Source organism: Tursiops truncatus, chromosome 3 (genome assembly GCF_011762595.2).
Source record: "Tursiops truncatus isolate mTurTru1 chromosome 3, mTurTru1.mat.Y, whole genome shotgun sequence".
Lineage (NCBI taxonomy): Eukaryota > Metazoa > Chordata > Mammalia > Artiodactyla > Delphinidae > Tursiops > Tursiops truncatus.
The window spans coordinates 77,089,182-77,106,339 of record NC_047036.1 but is presented as its reverse complement, the minus strand read 5'-3'; the positions used below and the strand labels follow the sequence as shown (position 1 = coordinate 77,106,339).

Genomic DNA, 17,158 nt, shown 5'->3' with positions numbered 1-17,158 from the left:
TCAGCAGAGCCCAGTCAACCTACAGAACCGTCTGCGATATCAATGAATTGCTATTTTAAGTCACTAAATTTGGTGACTGTAGTAAAAGATTACTTAAACAGATGCAAAAATCTATCAGCTGTGGTATTAACTCTCAAACTAGAACAAGTTTTATTAAGCAGCATATGGTGATGATTTTCTTGTTTTATCACCCAGAAGAAATCATTTAACCAGACATATGTGACAAAAATGTTAATGGATCTTTTTCTTCTCAAATAAAGTTATTTACTTTCTGGGGCTCTTGAGGTAACATTTTGATCAGAAACATTGTTCCACAGAGATAGTTAGGCTTTCTCAAAATAGTAATCTCAGTTCAAAAACAGTAATATTAGTCTTGAATAACTCTGTTGCCTGCCTAACAATTAGTCACAGCAAAGTAGATTTTGGAATAGAATTTTCAGGTGGCAGAATCTTTAAGAATCCAGAAACCTGAAAGGTTTCCCAGTGTCATTGTGGGAAATATATTTCTACATTTGAGACAATCTAAGTTCTACTGGCACCCTTACAGGGGCATTCTACCAGAGGGCAGAACATGTTGCTTTTCTACATGAACTATACATTTCCAGGAGTTAAGGTCGGGGGACAGTGGAAGAGATGGGTACACAGTGAGGAAAGAAGCCAAAATTACACTTCCAGAAGAGACAAGTGTCGAGATTAGATTACCAGATACAAGGAGGCTGTCGCATCTTTTTCTTTTTTTCTTCAAGGGAAGATAGATTGGATTTCTATTTTATTCCTGGTTCCCCTCCTCTCTTTATTGATATTTTCTGTCTCTCATTGAGAACAGTTTGCTCTCATTTTATTTGCAAATATATTTAAGCTTCATTACTATGTATTCATTATATCTAAATTTGAAATAATTTGACTTGGCTTGGGTTTAAGTTTATCTTGAGATAATGAACCAAGTATTTGCCTAACAAATTAATAGAATAAACAAGGCTAAGAAGACTTTATTTCAAAATAGTTAAGATCAAAGTATTTCTCGTCTTAAATATTAACTGTGTGTCTACAAATACATATTGCTAATCTGCAAACAAGTCTTACCTATGCACAGGAGATTCAACTTGGAAACACATATTAATTAGTTTAAGTTGCCAAAACAATAAAAATATATTTCTTTTAAAATATTCACCAAGAAAGGGGACTTCCCTGGTGGTGCAGTGGTTAAGAATCCGCCTGCCAGTGTAGGGGACACGGGTTCGATCCCTGGGCTGGGAAGATACCACATGCCACGGAGCAATTGGACCCGTGTGCCACAACTACTGAGCCTGTGCTCTAGAGCCCGTGAGCCACAACTACTGAGTCTGTGAGACACAACTACTGAGCCCACATGCCACAACTACTGAAGCCCGTACGCCTAGAGCCCGTGCTCTGCAACAAGAGAAGTCACTGCAATGAGAAGCCTGCACACAGCAATGAACAGTAGCCCCCGCTCGATGAAACTAGAGAAAGCCTGCACACAGCAACAAAGACCCAACGCAGCCATAAATAAATAAATAAATAAATAAATAAATAAATAAATAAATATTCACCAAGAAGGGCCACTGGAGTCTAGAGAAAGAAGCTTCCCTGAGACCAGAGACAGAGCCCTGAACATGAAGCCTGGGCCTTAGGAGGCATTTAATAAATGTGAACTGAATGAATAAATCAAAGGTTCAGACTTCAATAATTGAAGTTTAGGGATTTGTTTAACAGAGATGTCTCAAATGGCAGTTCATGGGCCAAATTCAGTCCACCTTCTTGTCTGGTTTGTCTACATATTGTTATATTTTGTCCCATTAAAAAGGTAGTAAATTCATTTGGTTAAAAATGGTATATAGCAGCGGTCCCCAACCTTTTTGGCATCAGGGACCAGTTTCGTGGAAGACACTTTTTCCATGAACCTGGAGTGGGGGTGGGGGGGATGGTTCGGGATGATTCAAGTGCATTACATTTATTGTGCACTTTATTTCCATTATTATTACACTGTAATATATAATGAAATAATTATACAACTCACCATAATGCAGAATCAGTGGGAGCCCTGAGCTTGTTTTCCTGCAGCTAGATGGTCTCATCTGGGGGTGATAGGAGACAGTGACACCTGAAGTGTGTTGCTTATGTCCAGTCTACTCCATAAGATGCAGCTTATCGGTGAGTGCACTTGCCACTCACTGATAGGGTTTTGATATGAGTCTGCAAGCAACTGATTTATTATGGTCTCTGTGCAGTCAAACCTCTCTGCTAATGATAATTTGTATTTGCAGCCACTCCCCAGCGATAGTATCACCACCTTAGCTCCACCTCAGATCATCAGGCATTAGATTCTCATAAGGAGCACGCAACCTAGATCCCTCGCATGCGCAGTTCACAGTAGGGTTCATGCACCTATGAGAATCTAATGCCGCTGCTGATCTGACAGGAGGTGGAGCTCAGGCGGTAATGCAAGCGATGGGGAGCAGCTGTAAATACAGATGAAGTTTTGCTCACCCGCCCACCACTCACCTTCTGCTGTGTGGCCCAGTTCCTAACAGGCCACAGACTGGTACCAGTCCATGGCCCAGGGTTGGGGACCCCTGGTATATAGTTAAAGGTCTCACTCCCACCTTTGTGTCTTATCTACCCACCTGCCCCCAGATTCTCTCAAGGTAATCTCTTTTATTAGTTTCTTGTGTATTCTTCTAGAGTTTCTTTAGGGCAATGGTAAGAAAATATGCATAGATAATCTTAATTTCCCCTTTTTTACACAAAGGTAGAATATTATACATGATGTTTTTATCATCCTTTTTTCACTGAATTTAGACTTGGAGATCTTTTTCTCTATCACCCTAAACTAGTCAATTTCATTCACTGCTTTCATGTCCAGACATGGTAGGCATTTGAGTTATAGCTAGAGTAATACTACCAAAGGCAGAGTGGGAGAAGAGACTTGTTTTGCCCAATTTGTCGCATCAGAGTAGCTGAGCAGGAGTGGGGAGGCCACTACATAATAAGATTTCTTAAACATAGGAAGCTCATCCTCCTACATGTGAGTTACAATGAATGAATTACAAATACAACATCCACAGATTGTTAGCTGCCCCACTTCCCACCTAACACGCACACACACACAAAAACACACACACAAACACACACACACACACACAGACCTGAAAATGCTAAATCAGTGACAATGTCAGAATTCCTAAGTGATAAAATCTCAACACTTCCCTCCCTTTTCTCTAAGTGCCCAACCCCTCTATGCCAACTCCCCACAACACACTTTCCAGAGGTGAATTCACCAGATGTAGTGTTTCCCAGACTCAAGAATTTTAGGAGTCTTGTTAAAAATTTGGATTCCCAGCCCTATCCCTTGGATATTCTTATCAAGGTTCTGAATCTTTGCTTCTAGGGAAGAATATTTTAAGATGCTAAATACGTACTCATGCCTGTGTTGAAACAGTTCTCTTAGGGACTAGTCATTATAATTAGATCCTGAGTACCTTATTAGATGTCTTTTCTAATGGCTATTTTAAAGAAATCGTTTAGAGAAGAGCTTCTCACAGTTTTTCACTGTGCTAACATAAAAAGTTAATACTTGTTTGGCACACTGAAGGCCACTGTCAGCCAGAAGCAACAGATCCAGGGGTTTTAGAAGGATGGCAAGATAAAAAGTGGTACTTCATAGGAATGCTTAGGAAATTTTGCTTTAGAGTATCTTGAGGGGAAGGAGAAAGGAAATTGGTATTTGTTTAGCTCTTGTATGCCTGGTGCTATGCTTAAAACTAAGGCTTTTATCTTGCATACAATCTACTAAGCATAGACAGATGTGTAATACTTCCTTCATTTTAAAGAAAAACAAACTAAGACAGTTGGTTTTAGATCAAACCTCTTCCAAAGGTAGAGTAAAGAACTAGAATTTGAACTGACATTTCTGGCTCCCACGTCCAAAACTTTCTTAACATTGCCTCAAATGGTAACCAATACATATCTCAAAGATTAAGGAATGTTCAAGAAAAACTTAAATGACACAACCTCTCCTGGATATATTTTGGCTTCAACCCTAGTTGCTGGTACTCATAGCACAATTCTCTTTGGGGTCGCCAGTCTCCAAGTTGGCTCCCAGTGGCCCCTAGGGACCCTGCCTTTTGGTATTCATGCTCTGGTATTCCTCCTCCCACATTCTATCAGGATTGGTCTGTATGACCAATAAAATACAGCAGACACAATGATATGTGACTTCAAAGGTTAGGTCACTCACTCTGGGAGAATCTAGCTCCCATGAGGTGAGGATACTTGAGCAGTCTCATGGAGAGGCCCACATGGTGAGGAACTGCCAGCAGTCATGGGAATGAGCCATCTTGGAATCAGTTCCTTCAGTACCAGTCAGGCCTTCAGATGACTGCAGTCCCAGCTGATCTCTCTCTCTTTTTTTTTTTTTAACAACTTTATTGGAGTATAATTGCTTTACAATGGTGTGCTAGTTTCTGCTTTATAACAAAGTGAATCAGTTATACATATACATATGTTCCCATGTCTCTTCCCTCTTCCGTCTCCCTCCTTCCCACCCTCCCTATCCCACCCCTCTAGGTGCTCACAAAGCACCGAGCTGATCTCCCTGTGCTATGCGGCTGCTCCCCACTAGCTATCTATTTTACATTTGGTAGTGTATATATGTCCATGCAGCTCTCTCACTTTCTCACAGCTTACCCTTCCCCCTCCCCATATCCTCAAGTCCATGCTCTAGTAGGTCTGTGTCTTTATTCCCGTCTTACCCCTAGGTTCTTCATGACCTTTTTTTTATTATTTTATTTTTTCTTAGATTCCATATATATGTGTTAGCATACAGTATTTGTTTTTCTCTTTCTGACTTACTTCACTGTGTATGACAGACTCTAGGCCCATCCACCTCACTACAAATAACTCAATTTCATTTCTTTTTATGCCAGCTGACCTCTTAATTGCAGCTTCATGAGACACCGTGAGTCAGAGCCCCCCAGCTAATCTGCTCCCAGATTCTGACTCACAGAAACTGTAAGATAATAACATGTTTATTGTTTTAAGCCACCAACTGTTGTAGTAACCTCTTATACGTCAATATATAACTAGTACAGGTTTCTATTACATAGATTGAAAAACAAAACACAGTAGATATTTGCCTCTGTTATATTGATATATTCCATAGCCACTTGAGGGGGGAAAAAAAAGCAAGATTTTTGTCTCTAAATAAATAAATAAATGAACTATTTTAAAAATATTTTTGTTATACTTTCCAAACACTGTTAACCTTTTATTTTGCTTTATCAAGGACTGGTACTGAAAATAGAACAAAAACCGCAGGGCAAGGTCACTTCAGCTAAATAGTGAGGGTAAATATCTGCATGAATTTGATGTTTGAACCAGTATGACTGAAAAATAAAATAACCTACCAAGTGGGAGGGAGAAGTGGTTTTGTAAATGCAGCTCAGTGCTGTGCCAGACTCTGGCATACAGCTTCTGATGACAAACTATGTCTGCAGGCTAAAGACGTAGTACATGTTTGCTCACTGGTTTATCAACTAGAAAACAAGGACCATCTGTTAATTACCATCAGAAGACCTGGAGAGAGAAAATAAATGGAACTGAATTTTCCTCTGTCCAAGGTGTTTTTTTTTTTTTCTTTTTCTTTCTTTCTTTTTTTTTTTTTGGTCATGATCTGGGAAAAGAAAGCTATAATTAGGTCTAAAGAAATTTCATTTAAATCTGCAATAACTTCTTGATCATCCACATAAAAATGTTTCCAAGAAAGGAATTAATACCTAAGTGAAATATAGCAAACAGGTCATAATGACATGATAAATTTTCACTGTATTATGGGGATACCAAATATTACCATGATACATTTATTTTTGCCAAGTATATTTTGTAATTATTTTTATCCACTACCTATCAAAGCAATATGGTATAATAGGTTAATACTCTAACTCACAATTTCTAAACGAGAGAACTTGGACAGGCTAGATAAGTACAAAAGTGGTTTCTGTAAACAGTAGGGCTAAACCTGGGTAATATTATCTAGCTCTTGGGCACTTGTCTTTCATATGGCAAGTCACAGAATGGGGGTGGAGGATGAAGGGGAAAAGAGGTGGTGAAGAGAACCACTTAAAAATAACCTCTTCCCCCTTATCCTCATCCCCAGGTATCTGGTATTCTTAAGCTCTTTCCATCCTGCTCTAAATCTTTCAAGGGACTGCAAATACTGTTGTTTGTTGTATATACCTATGACCTAAAGCCAAACTGTCCGCAATCCCATCCTACCAATCATTAACCTAAATGAGCCTGACCCAGCATGGGCCTCCAGGTTACTGTCTAACAGGCAGGTCCATTGCCCTCTATCCAGTAAATCTCAGGCATATGAGAGAAGCAGTTTACCCAGGCCTATCTCTAACATCTGTAGGAATGGAGCAAGAACACAAATGGAGGGCCATATTTAAAAGTTACGGATCACGATAACAAAATTGTTATCTAAAATATGTCTTATCTTCCCATCTTGACTATCTTATAACAACAAAAAAATTTTAAGTATGTGCAAAGCTATGGGTTTTATATGACTGAAAATCAGCAAAATAACAAGCACTACTAAATGTAATTATTGCACCTGTCTAAGTGATAGTTGGATGAGTAATAAAGATATCTATAATTAATAAAATATTATATATTTATTCTATAAAATACATTTTTCTTGCCTTTGGCTCACCAAAATTATTAATTATGTTGTTAAATCAAGATTTTCAGGGAATTCCCTGGCAGTCCAGTGGTTAAGACTTCATGCTTTCACTGCCAAGGGCCCTGGTTCAATCCCTGGTTGGGGAACTAAGATCCCGCAAGCCGTGGCAAAACCAAAAAAAAAAAAAAAAAAAAGATTCTCACATAATTTGAGTTCTGAGAGGAAATGCCAAATAAATGACTTTCATGGGTTGAAATTATTACATAGTTTTTATTAATTCCCTTTGGAAAAACCTTAGCTGTGCTGAGATAGTGGCAAATGGAATTGTCAGTAAAATTTTTAAAGCAACGTTCAGTTCAGAAGTGACCATTTATTTCACATATCATGCTCAAACACTGTAATGGGTTTGCATATGATAAATTATCATCTCAAAAAAAATTACAAAGTATTTTAATTTCATCATATAGGTTGCTATCACATTGTGATTTTTCAGGATCTCTTAAGACAAGATGTAGATTCATATAATAATTCTTAATTCTTCTGCTTTCATAGTTTTCAATTCTGGAATATTATAAAAAATTAAAAATAGCATTGTTCTTCAATTTGTTTAAATCTTTCTTTGGTCTCTAATGGTCAGAAAATAGCCTTTATAGAAGTTAGTTTGGGGATTTTTTTTTTTTTTTTTGGTATGTGAATCTTCTTCGGAGTCATGTGAACATTTTTATTTCTTCATTTTAATTTTATAATTTTTTTTGGATTGTCACATTTGCTGCATATTGTACATGTAGTTTCTTTCTATTTATAAAAACCACTTCTTTAAATTTTAAGTTTTTTCAATCCTTTTAAAAGTAAGTAGCCAAATTTAGATTTTTTTTTCTTTAAACTTTTGCTAATATTATTAAAATAGCAAATAAATATGTGGATAGACCTACTCAAAATTAATTTCATTTTCTGCCAAAAATCACAATTCACTATTTGAGAAGTTTTCAGTTATTTCACTTGACTGTCCTAGTACATTTTGAATCTTGTTTAAATCTAACTGCTTTAGCAGCATTTGATCAGCACTCCCAGTGTTTATCCATGAGTACCTATTAGGGCAAATTCTGTTTTTCTCAAGATGTTCCACCTTTGGACAGACCCTGAAAATATTGTATATAATGTTTAAACTGTTCCAAAGAATTTCAACAATATCAACAGTATTGAGACCATGTCTCTTAGTAACAAATTCAAACCATGTACTGTAAATGGCATAAAGAATCCTTCTGGATTTTTCACCAAAATCACTTCTGTTCTTATCAGCCATGTTACTACCAGTATCATAGTTTTGCTCTCAACAATGTTTTAAATTAGAGCCTAATATTGAAGTTGTTTTTTCAATTCTCCCTACAAGTAAAAAGCCGTACTTTTTACAACAGGTTTGAAACCAATGAAATATTCATTAGTTTAAACTTCCTTGCTTTCTTCTCCTGGTCACTCAACATATATGTAAATAAAGGTTATTTATGTAGTAATACTTTAGATCCTGGTACAACCAAGTTGAACTGAATAATTTTTCCTTTTTAAAATTTGGGAGATGACTTTTTATCTCATTTTATTATCTCTTAAATTAATAATTTCATTTTTAATTCCCCTTACTAGAGAACTATCATTTGCTTCATTATATTTTACCCATCTTAAGTTTTTGGTCATTCTTTCATCAAATTTCAAAATCATTTCTACATATCCAACACTTGCCATTATGTTCTATAAATATTTTGCTGTTCTTCCATGAAAGGCATCATTAAACTTGCCTGAATATTAGATACACAATTATTCTTTAAAGAAGATTATGCTCATGTACTAGTTTGACATTTACTTTTATTTGTGGAATATTATTGGTTGTTTGCTGGTTGTTTGATTACTTTTTCAGTTCTAGTAATTACATCTGTACTTTTCTGTGTGCAAAGGTCATTTCATGGTATTTTAATTGAGAATTTAAGTTTATTATCACAAATACGTTCATTGGCTGAAGTCTATCATAAAGATTAGTTGTGAAATATGTTAACGGTGATAACAAAATAGTTTCTAAATAGAGACTCTAAAAACCAGTTTCTACAACTTCCTTCTATTTGAAAGAAGTTTGGAATAAAATGAAATATAAAAATTCTGCCATGTTCATGTAATAGAAAATCGTAATCATTAATTTGAAACTGAATGTGTTTTACTAGCAATGTTCTCAAACTGTCAGAACGACATGGCGTCACCATTTCCAAGAACATCATCTAGTCAAATGCTCTGGAGGATTTCTTCCTGTATTTGCTGATTTCAAGACCATTTGTTTCTCTAGCGTCTACAGGGTAGGCTAGAGTTACTTTTGTTGTTTCTGGGTTATGAAAGTGATATAAAATTGATTCTTTTTCATTCTCATTGTTTTAATTAGTAACTAAATCTTCAATTAATGCAGAATATAAAGTTGAAAGAACTATTTTATCTGACCTACTTACATTGTAGGTTTGATGAGAATAATGTTCTTGTTAATTTGCATTGTTTTGATCAGTAGTTAAATCCTAATTAAAAAAGAACTTGTAATCTCTTGTTTACAAATTTCTATAAGGGTCATGCTCAACAGAAGTCTGCTCACTTCCATTGTTTCTATATTTTTATTTTAATTAAGTAGAACTCTTCTTTGAAAATTTTCTATTTCTTTTTTCTTTCTAGCTTTTTTTCTTTTCTAATCTCTATTCTTGAATCCTTTATTTCTATCACAATTCCCTATTCTTCACCTGTCCTCACTTTCAATGATCTAAAAGATTTAAAAGTAAAATGTTATCGTATAAAGGGTATAAAATTTGGATATATTTTAATCAAAAATGTAAAGTAAATTTAAAATTCAGAAAAATGAAAACTTTTCACGTGTTAACAGCTATTTTTCTTCTAAAATATACAAAATTATGAAAATTACAAGGTAAAATATAAACTATAATGAATATCAAATTATAAAGTGAAATTAAATAATGCTGGAATTTTTATTTTAAAATTTAATTAATCTTATTAAACATTTTTATAAAAATAAAACTATTTGCATTTCTAGCATTCAACATCCATCTAGTTGTCAATGTTAAGAACTGGTATCACACTTTAAGTATATTACATCTAGACACAGATGCTTACAAATTTAAGAGCTATATGATTGTTTAGTATTGCAAAATATTCCTCAGCCATCATATGCAATAATTTCAAATACTAAGAATATCTGGAGTAAGTCCAGAACCATGAATTGCTTTATGTGGAGAAAAGCAAGAAAATGGATACTCAGCACTAGTGGGAAATGAAACTTCATAATGCAAGCACCCATTGTATTCATGCTATGAGAAGGATTTGACAAGTTAATTAATCTATCTGTTCTCTTATTTAAGTGTTCTGCTCTTCAAATCCTCCCTGGATGGTTGAAACTTTCTCCTTTTGTTATGGTGAGGGTAGCATAACCCATAATACTTCATAGCATTTGAATGCAACTGCTAATGAGTGTTAGGCACAAGCATGAATGTTTAGTGCCAGAAGTGCCTACTGGCACTTAATAATTTATTGTTTATGTGTTGTATACATTTGTGATTTGAGGGTCCTCTGAAGCACAGGGCCCAGAGCCTCTTTTTCCCAGTTCTAAGTATGGTACTGAGCTCATCTTTCTACATTTCCTCTCTTCCTTTCTTAGGCCACTGCCTCAGTGCACATCAAAATCACAGCCCCTACTCCCAGCCCAGTTTAAGGCCCTGACTAATTAATTTACTCTTTCAGCCATTCCATGATTTATTTAGAATTTGAACTGAAAAAGTTCTTCAGACTCTCACAAGTTGTACAACATTCTTTGTGAGAAGAGCAGAAGTCCCTCTAGTAAGGATGGGCTATCAAACTTTTGTACATGATGTTCCCTCACCTGAAACACTGTGCTCTCCTCTCCTCAGATATTTGACTCCTTTAGATCGCAGCTCAATTGTAACTTCCACGAAAAAGCCTTCCTTGGCAGCCCCAATTAGTTCAAATCCCCTTTGGATATGTTTCCCTAGCATCTTGTTCTATGTAACAGAGAGAGGATTTTATATTTATTTCTGTAATTTGGTTAGCATTTGTCTCGCTCCATAGAGAGAACTGACACAAGGACCGTGTCTGAGTGTGTTTTGGCACACCATTACATCCCCAGAGCTTAGCCCATGTTGTACACGTAGAAGACACTGAAGATTTAATTAATTGGGAGCCATTTAGCTGCATCTTACATTCTGTTTTATTTCTTGCCTTTAGACGTTAGTCAATCATGTGGCTAAAAACAAAATCTATTTGTCTTTTAGATCTCAGCTTAATAATATCTTCTTGTGTAAGCTTTCCCACACCTAACTAATTCAAATCTCCTTGTTTTTTTATGTTGGAAAAAACTGTAAACTCCAATTGGCCTCCCGACATGATTTCACATCATGTGTTTACCCCTGAACACCTGTGCTCCAGTGAACTCTCCCCAAAGCTGTGAAAAATACTGTATTAAAAAGACTGGCTGTGTGGTGGGCAAAGTGCATTACAACACTCTTAGGAATATTTTCACTTGCTTAGCAAAACCTGAAGTTTGGCCACAGAGCATGGCCAATTTTAGCAATAGGTATATTTTCCCCAAATCAAATATTTTGAACACTGACTGACATGGGAACTAGGAAATACATTTTCTAACATGATCATATTTCTTTAGGTAGTTCAGGATTTATCCTCAGCATTCAGTTTTACCTGGACACCAAGCAGCCAGGGAAACACAAACAAATATTTCTGGAAAGTTTCTTGACTCCTTTTTTGCAAATTTTAACTTCATTACCATGAAATCATTTGTTTATTATAGAATGACTTTCATCCTGGTTCTGCTGAGAACTTGAAAAACTAGACAAACAAATGAATGATGGTAAAGTGTCTCTCTCCATTTTCTCACTACTCCCAATATTTAGTGGACACAGACCAAACTTTAATTTAGATCCCTGCCTCTTCTGCTTTCCTATACATGTCTGTAGGATATTTGGTCCCTGACTCTTTACACAATTTTCCTTGTACTTAAAAAAAAAAAAAAAAGAAAGTAAAACTGGACTATAATAATTGGACACTGACATCACAATCCACAAAATAACTGTTGTTGAATTGAATCAGCAGTGAAAGTTCTTCACTAGATTTTTTTTTTTTCCCATTTGAGTCTTCATCTATTTTAAGCAATGGCATAATGGAAATGGCAAATCAAGATGGACATAGTCAAAAGGGGTACCTCATTCTCATGAGTTATTGAGTGTCCATGTGGCCTGGGGGGACTGGCTAGGTTGTCTCAAACAGCTGAACTTTCTACCCAAAGTGACTGAAAGGTAGAGAAGGATTTTATTAAAATTAGTCAGTTGAGAGAAACATGGGAAAGCATCAGACTACACTCAAACTCAAATGATCAAGCTCTGGTTCATTGGCTCAATCAGAAGCTTTACTAAGTGAGACTCAGGAGCAAAATTTGTTAATGTGTTAAAAAATAAATTAGCAAAAAAATCTCATGCCAGGGCTTCCCTGGTGGCGCAGTGGTTGAGAGTCCACCTGCCGATGCAGGGGACACGGGTTCGTGCCCCGGTCCGGGAGGATCCCACGTGCCGCGGAGCGGCTGGGCCCCTGAGCCATGGCCGCTGAGCCTGCGCGTCTGGAGCCTATGCTCCGCGGCGGGAGAGGCCACAACAGGGAGAGGCCCGCGTACCGCAAAAAAAAAAAAAAAAAAAAAAAACTCTCATGCCAGAAGGCCTGACCTCCATTTGGAATTATTCTGGCAAAAAAAGTGTACCATCAAGTTCTGAGAAAGCGTGTATTGCACACCCTAATTCTGTGGCCTTAGAAACAGGGGAGGGAAAAAGATCTACATTTTTTTCTACTCATACGAAAACAAGGCCAAAATTGCTTTGAGGTCGTCACTTCACACAAAATAGCATTAATCTTTTTTTTGAAATCAAGGTAATATGTTAGATGTAGGGAGCTTAGCTCATCTGTTTTTATCCGGCAATACAATGGAAATAGAGGTCCTAATAACTGTCTATTATCTTGCTTCTAGCTATAAGAGACATACATCAGTAGTTTTATCTGCTGTAAAACAGCAGATGTTTCTGCTGAGATTCTACCTTCCCTTTAGAGCAAACAAAGCACTTTTCTTAGTGGTTGAGAAGAGTCAAGGAAGGAGTCCTACTGAAGCCTTGTCCAATACCCAGGAGCTCCAAATAGCACTGCCATATTGCTTCCCACCTGGCCTCAACTGGGAAGTGAAAGATTATTAAAATGTTTCAGTCATTTTCAAGTGCTGGAATGTTTTAACTTTTTGCCTTTACAAAAGCATCATGTAAGTATGCTTTTCTTTCCTTTTCCCCCCTCCTTTGGATTAGTTGTTTCTCAGTTACTTTTTAACCATGGGTAAATAAAGAAATGACTGAACTTGTTAAGTGCTGGTCCTGATATAATATGAGTAGTAAATTGAAATCCTTTCCTTTAAAATAATAAAATAAACTTTGATGATATACTAGAGGTATAGATTGCTAAAAAATCACGAGGCAAATACCGGACAATCTTTCTGCAGTATTTTCAGTTAGTGTTAACTTTAGGGATTATGGTTTTAGTAAATACTTTGCCTCCAGTGGATGATAATAACTCTGTGGCTTTCGTTAGCTATTTCATTTCTTGGCTAAAATTACTCTGAAATAAAGGAAAGTCTGTGTTTATTTTGTAACGATTTCATTAGTGGGTTATATATTGCATTTTCTCATTGGTCAGTTTTATTAGGGGGAGACAGGAAAGTAATTTCCAAGAGATTTTTATCAAATATCCAGTTTCTAAGGTAAAGTTGGAAACAAAATTTCTTCTCCTTATCATGTTGCTTAAGTCTTATTTTTTATTCCTACCCTTTATTATTTAACTGGCCTGTTATACAAAATAGGATTGTAAGATTGTCTCATAACATTGCTATGTCCTTAAAAATTTCCATGACCCATATTTTGGATTATACCTTCAAGACTTTTAAATAGTGAATAATTTTATGCTTATCCAGGACCCAAACTTTCCATTACTGTTCCTGTTTTCTGTGTCCCAGTTCATAGGTTTTTAGCATAAAGCAGCCATAAGAAGAAAACATATTTCAGAGGTTCTGAAAGCAAGAGAGATTTGGAAACCTCAAATCCCCCCACTAGTCTTGAGCCTAGCTATAGTCTGATAGTATTAATTTGTTACTGGGCCAAGGTGAGAGGGGAGGCCCAAACAGCTTCCACAAGTAGTATTTCAAAGTAAAAAGTTAAGACTCTCATCAGCAAAGTGAAACCAAGAACATCATTTTCACCAAAACATAATGCCCTTCACCCTGACCCCACAAGAGTTATTTGTCAAGAGCCATCATAAAATCATCTAGATACTGACCCTTTAACCCATGTTTCACACAAATGATTAAACCATCATTTCCTACTTTATCTAGAGCACATCCTCCCCTCTACTTACCACCATGGCTGCACAATCACATGGGAAGTAGTGTGGGAGATGCCTGGAGGGAAGAAAGGGCAAGAGATGATACCTGTTCTACCTCCTTCCCCCAGCTACCCTTGAACAGGTTGGGCTATATCTGAAAATTTTCCAGAGACTTCCTTCCACCATCACTATTGCCACATAGAGACTTGGTGATGGTTGGTCTGTGTGTCAACTCGGCTATGCTATAGTACAAAGTTATCTAATCAAACACTAATCTAGGTGTTGCTGTGAAAGTATTTTTGTAGATGTGGTTAATATCTACAATCAGTTGATTTTAAGTAAAGGAGATTATCCTCAATAATGTGAGTGGGCCTCATCAATCAGTTAGAAAGCCTTAAGAGCAAAAACTGAAGTTTCCGGTGGAAGAAAGAATTCTGTCTCAAGACTGAAACATCAACTCCTGACTGTGTTTCCAGCTGCCCTGCTTGTCTGCCCTACAGATTCAGGCTTATCAGTCCCCACAATCTCATAATTCCAATTAATTAATTAAACCCTGACTGGTACAGAACCTTATTCCATTCTTGCTCCTTTCTTATTGGATTGTATATTGTGAATTAAGAGAAGGAGTCATGAACAGACAAGACTATTCATGTTGGAGAACTACAGTTCTAAAAACTATGCTTAATACTCGGGAGGATTCCTGGAGGAAACTAGAACAAAGCTTTCCCCCATGTTTGACTATGTATATGTGAGGTACTACTGCATTAGATGCCTTTCCTATACCTTTGTTTGCCTTGTTTTAAATATGTTATTGTATTTGCACTACAGGCAAGGTCTCACAATTCTGCCTCAATTTTTTGGCAGATGTTTACAATACAAATCAGTTATTTTTGTTATAAAAACCCATAATTCTTGACAGTATGACATATATTTTGGCATCTAAATATTTCATTTTAATAGTGTTTGGGTATAGATGTATTTGATCTAACTATATTTAATTAGATCATTCAAGTTAATTGAAAATCAGTCATTCTTTTAATATGAAAAGCCATTTCCTGGAAATTTTTGCACAAACTTCAAAAACTAACTGAATTGTGAAAGTGGAAAATACTGATCAACAGGGATCTTGTAAATAATACTAGCTTTAAACAACTGAAAGATAGGATTTTTTATGCACAAAGCTGGTTTCTTGTGGCATGCTTCTAGAACCCTAAATAGAGGGAGGCAGCTATGATTTTTTTTAATTATTGTTTTGTATGAAAAACTGTCATGTCAGCTAATCTTCCATCATAAAATGTTTAGGAACTTCAGAAAGTACACAGTTATACTGATAAAATTCTCTGCATTCATTCCATGATACTGAAGTTACTAATGATTCTTAGTTGAACAATCTCACTTGCTTCCCTGCTCTATACTGCATTATGAACATTCTAAATTTGCAATCATTTATAAAGAAACAGGAAAAAATACCAGATCCTACAAAATAGGATATGAAATTCTAATTTAATTAAAATTTAAATACATTTTAAAGTATAAAGTTCTGACTAATCTTAGAATCATCTAGGGTAACTGAATTAAATATCTCTCTTTTGAAAATAAATGTGAAACAAATGTAGTAACATACAAGACTAGAGGACTGATCTATTTACAACCATTTTACTTTTGAGATGTGTTGTAAATCTGCTCTTATTTTTATTGGCATTTAGTCTTCTTTGCTTTCAGAGCCATTTTAAAAAGAGAGAGAATATATACCTAATTTCTGAGCAGGTATTGGCTTATAATTGAGTCCAAAAAAAAAACATATTATTTCTGATATGGGAGGCAACTTATCATGTCGTTAAGGCAACCAGACCTGATATAAATCCTAGCTCCACCACTTTCCAGTTGTGAGACTGCCAAATTAACTAGTCTAGGCTTCAGCTTCTTCAAATGTAAAAATAAGGATAGTAATATCTTACTCGCCGAATCATTGTAATGACAAATAAATCTTTATACGTATATATTTAAAAACAAGTAACTAGGGCTTCCCTGGTGGCGCAGTGGTTGAGAGTCCGCCTGCCGATGCAGGGGACACGGGTTCATGCCCCGGTCCGGGAGGATCCCACATGCCGCGGAGCAGCTAGGCCCATGAGCCATGGCCACTGAGCCTGCGCACCCGGAGCCTGTGCTCCGCAACGGGAGAGGCGACAAGTGTGAGAGGCCCGCGTACCGCAAAAAAAAAAAAAAAAAAAAAAAAAAAACAACAAAAAAACAAGTAACTATTCACACATACCCATTACATACATAAAGCATTTAACATGGTACTTGGCAAATAGTATATGCTCAATAAATGGTAGATATCCTCCCAATTTAGAAATTGTCTGTACCCAAAATCATTAAAGTTCTATTCTGAGAAAATATATCTTCTTGTTCAATATATTTTAAAACTAAATAACATACAAAATGTGTGTTTAGCCTTAGTCATCACTGTGAAACATAAAACACAAAACTTTTTTGGTTATAAGCAACAGAAATGGACTAAAGTAGAAAATGAACTTCTGGAAGGTGTGATATACCCCCAGAAACCATGGAAAGATCAGGAATCAGGCAGTTCTGGAGGTCTAAACAGACTTTTCTTTTCCTCTTCAGGATTTTGCTGCTACAACAATTCTATTCCAATTGTTTCAGTCATTCTGTCACTCATGATTCAAATTCCTAACATCTAAGCACTCTAGACTGGCTGAAGCAAAATAGAACCTCCACAGTCACATTTGCTTTGCTCCCCACGAGCAAAGTCCAACGGCTGTTCTATAGAAAGGACAAAGAGGTGCCAATGAGAAAACAAATGCCCTATATGTATAAAAGTATTGCCTTTTATTGTTTTTCAGAAATCACATGCCCTTATAATTCACAATAATCACACATACTGGATAGATAATAAGGGTCAGAAACTATGTTATTTCTTTCTTTCTTTTTTTTTTTTTTTCGGTACGCGGGCCTCTCACT

General features: G+C 36.3%; 1 long non-coding RNA gene across 3 annotated transcripts in view; it reads right to left on the bottom strand.

Annotated features, from left to right (window-relative positions):
* The window catches only part of LOC109549085 (uncharacterized), a 347,869-nt gene that overhangs the window by 270,712 nt on the left and 59,999 nt on the right, over positions 1-17,158 (bottom strand). The window contains exon 3 of one of the 3 annotated variants that reach the window (XR_012330786.1): positions 14,207-14,249. The exons of the other annotated variants lie outside the window; for them this stretch is intronic. This is a non-coding gene — a long non-coding RNA (uncharacterized lncRNA). The remainder of the gene's footprint in view (positions 1-14,206; positions 14,250-17,158) is intronic. 3 annotated transcript variants of the gene reach the window in all.